The sequence below is a fragment of the Triticum aestivum genome, chromosome 3D (assembly GCF_018294505.1).
Source record: "Triticum aestivum cultivar Chinese Spring chromosome 3D, IWGSC CS RefSeq v2.1, whole genome shotgun sequence".
NCBI classification, from domain to species: domain Eukaryota; kingdom Viridiplantae; phylum Streptophyta; class Magnoliopsida; order Poales; family Poaceae; genus Triticum; species Triticum aestivum.
In genome coordinates this window covers 59488399-59500808 of record NC_057802.1, presented here as the reverse complement: position 1 = coordinate 59500808, position 12410 = coordinate 59488399, and positions in this window count along the sequence as shown.

Below are 12410 nucleotides of genomic sequence, written 5' to 3'. Positions count from 1 at the left end.
CAACTGAAGTGTAGCTAAATCGGAGCAGCATCGCAAGCAAGAGCAAGAGCGAGAGCAGCGCGAGCAAGAGCAGACCAGGCAGGGGACCGAGAGCAAGAGCAGAGCAGCAGCGCGAGCGAGAGCTAAAGCGGCAGTAGCTCCTACTGATGTGGACGTCGCCGCCGAGGGAGCGACACCGTGGAGGAAGTGGCCGGCGACGCCGCCGTGGATGGAGCCGCTCCGTGTCGGCTCGGGACCGAGCGCCGGCAACACCGTGAGATCGAATCAAGAAGAAAATGCGGCGATTAGTGTACAACCTCTTTGGTGGCGCCGATTAGGCCGCAGCTTCATCCGAGGAAACGGTGATGATGATGCTCTTCCGGTGGTGCAGGTGAAGACGGCGGTGTGGGAATGGAGGTGGCGCGAAAGACGAGGGGAACGTCGGGGCAGCTCCTTGGAGGTGGAGGACGGGGTGGCTGAACCGGAGGGACGATGAGATCGACGACGGATCCTCATCCGGTACGGTGGATGAGGGACGTCGAGGCGTTGCTGTGGACGACGTCGTTGGGGAAGAGGCTCCGGCTGGGTGGCGGACGGAGCAGGGTGTGGGGTTTCATCGCGGGTTTTCGCGGCCTCGGTGTATGAATGGGTGGGCGGATGGGATGGCAGTGGGGAACCATGGCTTAGAGACGTGCTTGTCCGAAATGTGGCGTAAGTTACGAAAGTACCCCCACCGATTTGAGGCGGTTCTTTCGGTTCAGGGGTACCACGGGCATTTCGCGTGTCGGGATTTCACAGGAGGTGGGAGTTTTCGCGCGCGTTGTAATTTCGGAATAGCAAGGCGCGGGTTGAGATGGAGGGAGTTGTCGGAGCACAACGAGACAAAGATATATCTTAAATATTTTGGGCTAACAAGGCGCGGGTTGAAGAGGCGGGAGTTTCGCAGCACCATAGATAGAGACGCTAGCTTGAATTTTCGGCATAACAAGGCGCGGCTTGAAATTTCGGAAGAACAAGCTTAACGTGTACCCCAAAAAAAAGACAATTTGCACCTCAACACGCACAACACACACACACAAACACCATTTAGACTAGAGTAAGGTACACGTGCATTGCACGCATGAGATTTGGCAACCAAATTATGAATAAATACCACATTATAGCATGCAAGCTTTGAGTCATATATGCATGATGTAGATGTTCGTTTAATTCTTATAGTTCATTTCATTCAAGATCATCTAGTTTTTATAAGAAAGCTAATCTATTTTAAGATTCATGGAATTGTGCGTCGTAAGACATAAAGTAAAAACAAATAATGGCAAATCATGTAGAAAAACATTTGGGCAATTCTGATACGGAAGATTCTAGAACAAATAAGAAGTGCTTGTATTTTGATGTTTGTGCATTATGCTTAAGTTCAACCATGGAGTCTTCTAGATTATACATGTGGCGAAATCTGGTGGAATCTAGATGATATCCAATGGCCAGTAGTGCTCAAATTTGCCATCTTTGGGCCATCGGATTCGCCTCATCCAACGACCATCTTTCAAAGTTAAAGTTACCCGCACACAATATATAAAAATATAATATATAATATATATATATATAGGGGTATAGATATAGATATGTGATGCGAAAGCCGCCCATCATCTCCAATTAGAATAGTGTGTCCATGCATGGATGCGACGTGGCCAAGTGATGTCTGCCATCGGTATCTCAAATTCAAATCAGTCTGACCTTGTTCAATGTGTATACATTACAACATGCTCGTTTCCAAACCACACCACGCAGATCTCCGTTATATTCATGCATGCATGGGTTTTAAACATCAGGATCTCTTATTCAAATATTTGAATTCAACTTTACATTGATTATGACCTCACCTATTCTTTTACACCCACAGAGTAGTCTTCTCTTTATAATTGTACCACTAACTTTCTCTCGTGCATGCATGCACACACACTACCAGTCGGCATTATCCATCGCACGCATGCAATCTTTTTCTTCAGGTCGGTCTCCCATGAAGGCACACACCCACACACATCCCCCTCTCCATCATATCGGAGTATGTGTGTATATAGCTAGGTCTTTCATAGTTTTCCACACAAACCGATCAATCGATATATCCAGTGAGGTCTCACTCTCTTTCCCACGTCCACATCGATCAATCTATACCTCTCTATATAGGATTAACATATATAGCTAATACACCCACATTAATTATATATCCAACGTCCCCCTCTCATCATCCATGCCTTCTGCTTCATCTCTCAGACGCGTGCACAATGGCGAAGAAGGGGCAGTAAGGGCCCTGCCCCCCTCCCCCCTAACATCACTATACATCGAGGCTAATATGAATGTGATCATTAGAAAATTGCTGCTAAAATGGTTTAAGTTCATGAATTGACCCTCCTCGTAAAGGATTAGCAATGCTTGGCCCCCTAGCTCATTTATTTTTCATGGCTCCGCCACTGCGCGCAACAGCGCACGTGTTCGCCCCCTCTCTCTAAATATCGATCTCGCACTTGTGCATTCCTTCATAGTCTCCCTCCACTCGACCCCTCGCACCATCTTCTAGCGCCCCACCGGATTTTGCCACATGTACAATCTAGCAGACTCCATGGTTGAACTTAAGCATAATGCACAAACCTCAAAACAACAGTCGTTCTCTTTTGTTCTAGAATCTTCCATATCATAACTGCCCAAACTTTTTTTCTAGTTGAATTGCCATTATTTGTTTTTACTTTATGCTTTACAACACACAATTCCATGAATCATAAAATAGATTAAGGGCTTCTTTGATTCAAAGGATTCTCAAAGGAATTTTGGAGGATTCTAATCATTAGGAATTTTTCCTATCTTGGTTGTTTGATTTGTAGGATTGTAAACCATAGGAATTTTTCCATATGATTCATTTGCACTAGATTTCATAGGAAACATCCCATCCACTCAAACCTCTTTGAAAGAATTCTGCGTTTTTTCTATGCACAATCAAACACTCGTACAATCCTGTAGGATTCAAGACGACATTCCACTATAATCCCATGTTTTTCCTATTCCCGCGTTCTTAGCTTTTTTATAAAAACTAATTGATTTTGAATGAGATGAACTATAAGAATTAAACGAAGGGCTACATCAGGCATATATGACTCAGAGCTTACATGCTATAGTGTGGTATTTATTCATAATTTGGTTGCAAAATCTGATGCGTGCAATGCACGTGTACCTTACTAGTACTTCGAGTATGTGCAAAACACGTAAATTAGAATACCAATGGCACGCTACACAGTGTCTCTCTTACAGTTCATGAAGCCACGTGGCACATGTGGAGGCGTTGTCGCGACCTCCTTGCATGGATTGATCACAGTGACGTGCTGCTGGTTCCAGAAGAATGTACTCGTCCTCCCTGAGCCATACTGGCGGTACATGCACGAAGCGAAGATGTGCACGCACGCCACGCACGCACTCATTCCCTCGCACACACACGCGGGTACACGGGCAGACGCAATTTTGTACCAAGATCCACCCCATGTGATAATTTAACGTGTGTAAAGTCGTTCACTTCATTGATGGTCAATTAATACAGCGCATGCAAATTGAGTGGACGTGAGGGCGGAAGAAAGACATTATTACTCCACTGCGCACATGCGAGTAGTTAAATCGTGGGTTGCTAGTAGTACTTCCATTGGTCTCCTTCGTATTTTGTGCCAATTTTTGACAGTAACATAATATTTACGCATTTGAGCAGTGTAGTACTTGAAATTTATGTTCCGCTAAACTCATCGGGAGCCGTTTCAGGCCTTGAAACCAAAACCATCAATTAATCTTTACCTTGTTCCCATCACATTTGAAAGCCTGCTCACACCTACTAGTACGTACCAAACCTGAATGTGTTCCCACTATGCAGGTATTAGTACTAGTGCTAGTACTTAGGTTATAAAAAGGGGAACTACCTAACCGAAAATTACTCTACCTTTCCTCCTCATAAGTGCTTCTTCTTCGTCCGTCGTTGCCATGGCCGGTGAGCAGAGCTCTAGGTCGAGAACTACTCATAACAAGGGAGTGGAAACCAAGGCTGCGAAAAAAGAGAGAGGGCTTGCCGCCACGCAGAGACCTCGAAAGATCTCTCACGGGCTGGCGATGGCTCCCAGGAGCGCCCTAGCCGTGGAGGCGAACATGCCGAGCCGGCGGAGTTGGAGTCGTTATCCCTCGACGGCATGCCCGATCAGCTCAATAAGCAGAAGGAGTTCATCCAAGGCTTGATGGAGTTGCTAAAGGAGAGCCTCGACGACATGCCCACTGAGCTCAATCGGCAGGGGGAGTTGACCGCCGGCTTGGTGATGCTGCTGAAGAAGAGCATTGCCTCGGAGAAGAAGGCGACCGGCGAAATCCTGCGATGTCACGACCGGTTTTTCAATAAAATATTTATTGAGAGACCAGTCCCTTTTACGGACCAATAAAGAAGAATTCCTTCTCACTGGTAGACAATATCTTGGTCACAGAAGAAAAATACCAGGAGTACTGAATATAATACAAGGTTGAGTGGGGACTGCTCAGCAATCTATTACATGCACGCCGATAAAACATAACGGCGGATAGGGTGGCAAGACTACTAACTCATGATAACAACGGTGGTGGAAGTATCACCGCGAAGTGGGTGATATGACTCCTGAAAGCTACAGCTCTTCGAGCGTCGGAGTGAGGCTCGAGGAGACTTATTGCGGGTGGCGGAAGCGTATATGATACAAGTGACCAATGTCCGGGATCGCACAGGACTGACTGGGACTCCTCTAGGCGTCGGACACACTATCAAACTCTTCATCCAAGAAATCGCCTTCGTCAACATCTGGCCAAATCAACAAGCCAGGTGAGTACTATGAAAGTACTCGCAAGACAGTTTGGACATAAGATATAACAAATGTAAACATGAAGCATATGAACAAATTAACCAGTGCGTTCAGACATAGAGATAATAATGCATGGGAAAATAACAGAGAAGTCGGGCGGTAGTCCTCCCGAAATCCCAAAATAAATACTGGGTGCCAAACGAGGGTCTGAATGACTCCTCGAGAGGAAACTGCAAGAATAGTAATACCGGTGCCAAACGAGGGTCTGAATGACTCCTCGAGAGGAAACTGCAAGAATGATAATGCCGCAGTCGGGCGTCAGGGCGACACCACCTAAAGGGCTTATAACAGAAAATAAAAGACAAACATGCCACAGTCGGACGTCTGAGCGACATCACATAAAGGGCTTATATTGAAAGTAAAAGACAAACATGCCACAGTCGGACGTCTGAGCGACATCACATAAAGGGCTTATATTGTAGCTCAATAATTCAGTAGCTCGAGAACATAAATTATTACAAGTACGAGACAAATATAAGGTTAGTCCATCCGCAGGAATAACAATTAAACTGGGTTTACCACTTGAGCTTGTCCACCGGGGATAAATTTCCATGAGCATAGATATGGGTATACTGATCACACTACATGATCATGGATACGATGACTCGGAAGGATTTGACTCTGCAGAGTTTGTACTTAACCACAGCCATCGGATTTCAGTAGTCACGGGGACTAGTTCCGTTTACGGTGTTTTGGAAGAAACACATCTAACCAGTACACACCCATTCAACATTCCGAAGCCAGGGATCACCCTCGGCAACGTTCAAGAAAAACCTTGAGACGGGGAGGCTACAACCTCGCGTAGCATGGGATCAAATTTCTATACGCGCGCTCTAAGGGGGTGCCCCCCTCTCGGTCCCAACCGGAAACACCCATGCCCCCTGACCGGATGACTGGATTTAATCCAGGGCCATGGAACCATCATCCCGGCCCCTCTGTTTGGTGTGTACACGGAAAGAGTTTACCAACTTACTAAACCGCATCCTGGCAAAAGAAACATGTGGTAGCACGGAAGGGAAAAGAACGATAACGTGACTCCGTCCACGTTAACGTCGGAATTAGTCGGATGACGCAAGGCTGGTGTGCTACAATAGTACCACCTTGCTGCCCTTCATGTCACCACATGATTAGGCCATCTCTCACCAGAGATCATCGCAACTTCGGAATATACGGGTAGTTGCCTACGACGCAACGAGGTACTCACCGACACTCACATGCCACGCACAAACTTACACGCAAACATGCAAAACACCTATCATATCAAAGGTTCAAACATGCTTGCCTATTTCGGAGAAGTCGGAGTCTAGCTCGGTGAAGTTCGCGGCTCCGTCACCTCTTCCGGAACCTACGGCATAACGAAAACGGGCACTAACGTGAAAACCAACGCGTGCATAAAAACTTCTCCAAAAAATTTCCAAATAAATCCCATAAAAAACTAGACAAAATTTTAAGACTGTCAGAAAAAGAATCACTCAAAAATCACTTTTTATTAAAAAAGTTATAAAGGTTTCTGTCCAGGGACTCATCTGTAATGAAACAGAAAAGTTCCAGGGGCTTAACTGAGAAAACAGAAAACGCTTCGGAAAGAAACGCGCCAGCTCAAAGGGAAGACGTATTTGCCCGAAGGCGCCAACAGAAAACGTTTCGAGGGAGAAAAGAATAGAGGCTGACAGGGGGGGTCCACATGTCAGGTTTAAAAAGCTCGCCGGCGCCCGAAGACTGCGGTGGTCGCCGGCGTCGAACCACGGCGAGACAGGGAGATCGGAGTGTACCAAGAGCTTCAGCGTGTCCTTCCGCGTCGGTGGGTGGTGGACTCGAGCGTCGGAGAGCACTACGTCGACGGCGACACTTTCTCCGGCGGACGGCGGCTCGGGTGAAGGTGGAGAACTCCGGTGGGTGCTGCAAACTTCGAGTTGAAGCGCGGGTCAGAAGGTGGGATGCACTAGAGAGCTACTGGCAAGAGATGGGAGGCAGAGGTGCACGCACGGGAGCGAATCGAGCTGGATCCCGTGGCGGGTCGCGGCGGCCGGAGTCGAGGAAGAAAGCTCTCCCGGGGCTCTTCCAGTGGCTAGGCAGGGTCTAGGTGGAGTGCAGAGGTGGTGTGGGTTCGAGTTGAAGCTCGGGGCCTCTATTTATAGGCGGATCGAGGGGGTGGCCGTGAACGGGGTTGCTCCGGCGAGCAATTACGGCGAGGCAGTGGATTGGCGAGGGGTTTAGGTGGCCAGGCAGCATCAGTGAGGTGTACTGGTGCCGTTCCCCTGCTAATCCCGGTCGGTCTTGGCGTAATGGCGTCGGTCCACGGTGGGGTGGCCGCACGGGCATGACGGCGGCAGAGAGCGTGCTCCGCGCCTGGCAGTTCACAACGAGGGTGGCAGCGCGCACGGGGGAGTGGAAGACCACGCGGCGATCTCCGGTGGCTTGGGCGGCGCTGGGTGGCGCCGTCTGCGCTGCGCCTCTCTCTGGCGGCCGCAAAGCCACCGCTGGCGTCGGTCACGGGGCGGCGCACCTCCTCCAGCTCGTCGCCGACGCCCGCAAGCATCCAGGCGCTCATGCGGTGCAGGAACAAGGGGGAGGAGACGGGGAGCAAGGCGCCAACGCGGCACTGTCGAGATCGACAACAGGTTCTGAAGAAAACGATAGTAGATCACTGAACTGTATTTCTGAATCTCTGAACTTGACATTGACAATGCTCTGCAGGTGTTCAACAGAATGATTTGGCATGAAGAAAAAATTTCCTGGGGCTGGGACTTGGTGAGGTGACCTCTCAATGCACCCAGAGGCTGCCTGATTTTACTCAGAATTTTTGGAGTAGGATTTGAATGAATTTCATCAAATTTGACAAATCTGGTCCAAACTTGCAGCAAGTATAGTTTGAAAAAATTGAACTGGAGACCAGTGGATTTTCATGGATCTTGGTTGAGGGTTCAAAGGACTAGGAAGGGGAATTGGTTTGGGGGCAAAAATCACAACAGAAATGGTAGCTCCTTTGTAAATCACCAAGGGCTAGAATGGAAGGCAGAAATTGTTTTGATAAGATTTAGATGGAAAATAATCATATGGGGAGGTCCAACTTGCTGGATTTGATGTAAATCATGATCCAAAGATGAGGGAAGGTTTAGGAGAGTGGATTTGCACTAAGGCCATGGCAAGAGAGATTTGTTGAAAGTGGTAAAGGATTATTCCAAAAGCTATAGAGTATTTTCAAAGAAATCTTCAAAAGACATTTTTCTCAAGTGAAAAGCATTTTGGTTTGAGTCCAAAATAAGAAGCAAAAACCTCCAAGACCAAAACAAGTCTTGGGTGAATCCAAATAAAACTCTTGCCAAAAAAATATTTTGAAAGGGAGGGTTCTTTTGAAGGAAAAATTTAAATCACCTCCCTTAAGTCAAATAAATTTTTTGAAAAATCCAAATAAAATTTTGGGTGTCACAACACCTACCCCCTTAGGAAAAATCTCGTCCTCGAGATTTCTGCTGATCCTCAAATAGATATGGGTACTCTGCCTGAAGAAAATCTTCCCTTTCCCATGTAGCTTCATCCTCGGTGTGGTTGCTCAACTGAACTTTGAAAAATTTTGTTGTTTTCTGACGGGTCCTCCGTTCAGACACCTCTAATATCTTTACTGGTCGTTCTCTGTAGGTGAGGTCTGGTTGTACATCGATGCTCTCATGGGATACATGCTTCTCCGGGTTGCTTACACATTTTCTCAATTGTGAGACATGGAATACGTCATGGACGTCTGACAGCTCCTTGGGTAGGTCTAGCTGGTAGGCTACCGTGCCTCTTCGTGCAATTATACAGAATGGTCCAATAAATCTCGGGGCTAGCTTCCCCTTAATTTTGAACCGTTGCAGGCCCCTCATGGGAGACACTCGTAGGTATACGGAATCACCGGGTTCAAAGCTGACCTCACGATGCTTTTGATCGTAGTAGCTCTTTTGTTGGCTCTGCGCTGTCTTGAGTCTGTCCCTGATCTGCTTAACTTTCTCCTCAGCCTCTTTAAGCATGTCTGGGCCGAAGATACGACTGTCACCTGTTTCTGACCAATTTAGTGGGGTACGACACCTTCGTCCGTACAACGCTTCAAAGGGTGCCATTTGCAAGCTGGCTTGGTAACTGTTGTTGTAAGCAAACTCGGCATACGGCAAACTCTCTTCCCAACTGGATCCATAGGTGAGCACACAGGCTCTCAGCATGTCCTCTAGGATTTCGTTTACAGGTTCCGTTTGTCCATCAGTCTGAGGGTGGTACGCTGTACTGAAAGCTAGCTGTGTGCCCAGAGCTTGTTGCAGGTGATCCCAAAATTTGGAGACAAATTGTGTGCCTCGGTCGGATATTATAGTCTTTGGGACTCCATGCAAACAAACTATACGGGAGAGATAAAGTTTGGCCAGTCTTTGTGTGGAGTAGGTAGTCTTCACGGGAATGAAATGAGCAACCTTGGTTAGTCGGTCTGTGACGACCCATATGGCGTCATTTCCGTGTTGTGATCGAGGTAATCCGACAATGAAGTCCATTCCTATTTCATCCCATTTCCACTCCGGTATCCTGTTTGGCTGGAGTAGCCCTGCTGGCTTTTGATGCTCGGCCTTGATGCGCTGACATGAATCGCAACAAGCAATAAATGTGGCTATATCTCTTTTCATACCGTGCCACCAAAATCTTTCCTGAATGTCCTTGTACATTTTGGTTCCTCCAGGGTGGATCGAGTATGGAGCGGTGTGGCTTTCGGTTAAGATTTGTTGCTCGAGTTCCTCAATGTTAGGTACGCAAAGTCTGTCTCCGTACCATAATATTCCTTCACTGTCTGTGACGAACTCTGAAGCCTTACCAAGGTTCATTTTCTTCTTTATACCTTCGATGCTGGGATGTCCCTGTTGAGCCTTCTTAATTTGTTCCACTAGGGTGGGTTGTATCTCCAGATTCGATACGGTGCCCTCAGAGACTAACACCAGGTTGAGTCTTGCGAACTCCTGCTGAAACTCAGGCCTCAAGTTTTGCGGACTGTCATTGTCCGGGCTGGGGTTTCGACTAAGGGCATCAGCCACTACATTTGCTTTCCCTGGATGGTAGTGAATGCCGACATCATAGTCCTTGACCAATTCCAACCAGCGTCGTTGGCGTAAATTTAGCTCTGGCTGTGTGAAAATATATTTGAGGCTCTTATGGTCCGTATAGATTTCACAGCGATTTCCCAACAAAGAGTGCCTCCATTCCTTGAGTGCATGTATGACTGCTGCTAGCTCCAAGTCATGTGTTGGGTAATTTTCCTCATGTTTTCACAGCTGCCGGGAGGCATACGCGACAACTTTGCCATCCTGCATTAGTACACATCCGAGGCCCTTTCGGGACGCGTCACAATATACTTCAAAACTCTTGTGTATGTCTGGCACGGTTAATACCGGTGCGGTTGTTAGCTTCTTCTTAAGTTCTTGGAAGCTTTTCTCGCATGCTTCCGTCCATACAAACTTCTTGTCCTTCTTGAGCAATTGTGTCATTGGTTTTGCCACAGTGGAGAATCCTTCAATAAATCTTCTGTAATATCCGGCCATTCCCAGGAAACTCCGCACATCTGTCACGTTGGCGGGTGGCTTCCAGTCAAGTATGGCTTTGACTTTTTCTGGGTCTACGGCCACGCCTTCTAGGTTCAATATATGGCCTAGGAAACCAACTTGTCTTAGCCAAAATTCACACTTGCTAAATTTGGCATACAACTGATGTTTCCTTAATTCTCCCAAAACAATTCTGAGATGCTCAGCATGCTCTTCTGGTGTCCTTGAGTATACCAGAATATCGTCGATGAATACCACAACAAATTTGTCCATGAATTTCATGAACACTTCAATTGATGATATCCCGATCTCAAATCAATTTTTGAGAACACCTTGGCTTGTGCGAGCTGGTCAAACAAATCATTTATCCGTGGCATCGGATATTTGTTTTTGATGGTGACCATATTGAGAGCTCGATAGTCTATACATAGTCTTAGTGTCCCATCCTTTTTCTTGGCGAACAACACTGGCGAACCCCATGGTGAGGAGCTGGCTCGAATAAATCCTTTGTCCAATAATTCCTTTATCTGCTTCTTCAACTCCACCAATTCTGAGGGTGCCATTCTATAAGGTTTCTTATAGATGGGAGCGGTGCCAGGTGCTAGTTCGATGCTGAACTCTATCTCTCGGTCTGGTGGCATGCCTGGTAGTTCTTCAGGGAATACATCAGGGAACTCGTATACCACTGGAACTTTACTCAGTCCTGAAATGTCCACTTTGTTCAGCTTTGGTTGCCGTGACCGTGGCCTTTCTTGAGCTGTAACCTTTATTGTTTTGCCGTGATGGTGAGTGAGAATCACGGTCCGATTGAAACAGTCAATAAATCCTTTGTTGGTGGTCAACCAGTCCATCCCTAGGATGACATCCAGTCCTTTATTTTCCAACACGATGAGATTAGCTTGGAACTTTAGTCCTTCGAACTCAATGATTACTCCTTTGCAGTAACTCTGAGCGATCTGCTTATTTCCGGGGGACTTGATGATCATAGATTTTTCCAAGGGGAGTATCGGAAAACCATGTTGCAAAACAAAACTTTTCGAAACGAACGAATGGGAAGCTCCAGAATCAAACAAAACCGTGGCAGGTACTGTGTTGACAGGGAACGTACCGAGCACGATGTCTGGGGCATTCTGCACTTCTTCCCTGGTCACATGGTTCAGGTGACCCTTCCTGTGGTTGTTGCTGGGGTTGAAATTGTTGCGCTTGGGGACTGGATTGTTCCCACCATTGTTTGGCTTGGGGGCCGCGTTCCTCGGCTTTGGGCATTGTTTAGCATAGTGCCCTTCTTCACCGCAAGCATAGCAGGTGACCCTTGGACGGTACGTGAACTCTTTGTCCCTGGCATGAAACTGTCGGACGGGCCTTGGATCAGTAGTCGTGGATCTCCTTGCTTCTGTCCTTGGAACCTCAGTCTTGCTTCGGTTGTTGCGAACAAGAGTCGTCTTGTCTCTCTTTCGCTTACGGATATCTTCCAGACTACGGCGCTCATTTTCCAATGTAATGGCCTTGTCAACCAGAGTTTTAAAATCTGGAAAGGTGTGTACAATCAGTTGGCATCTTAGTGCTGGTGCCAGGCCGTCCAGGAATTTTTCCATCTTCTTGTTCTCTGTCATGTGCTCGTCGTAGGCATAACGAGATAGCTGGGTAAACTGACCATTGTATTCTGTCACTGACATGCCTCTCTGCTTCAGGTCATCAAATTCTCTCTTCTTGATTTTTATGATGCTCCTGGGGATGTGTGCCCCACGAAAGCCTTCCTTGAACTCCTCCCAGGTGATGTTGTGTTCACTGGGGTGCATGTGTAGGAAGTTTTCCCACCATGCTGCAGCTGCTCCAGTAAGGTAGTGTGGTGCATAAAGCACCTTCTCATGATCTGAGCACTGAGCAATAATCAGCTTCCTTTCAATGTCACGGAGCCAATCATCGGCTTCGAGCGGCCTATCGGTGTGAGCAAACGTTGAAGGGCGAGTCT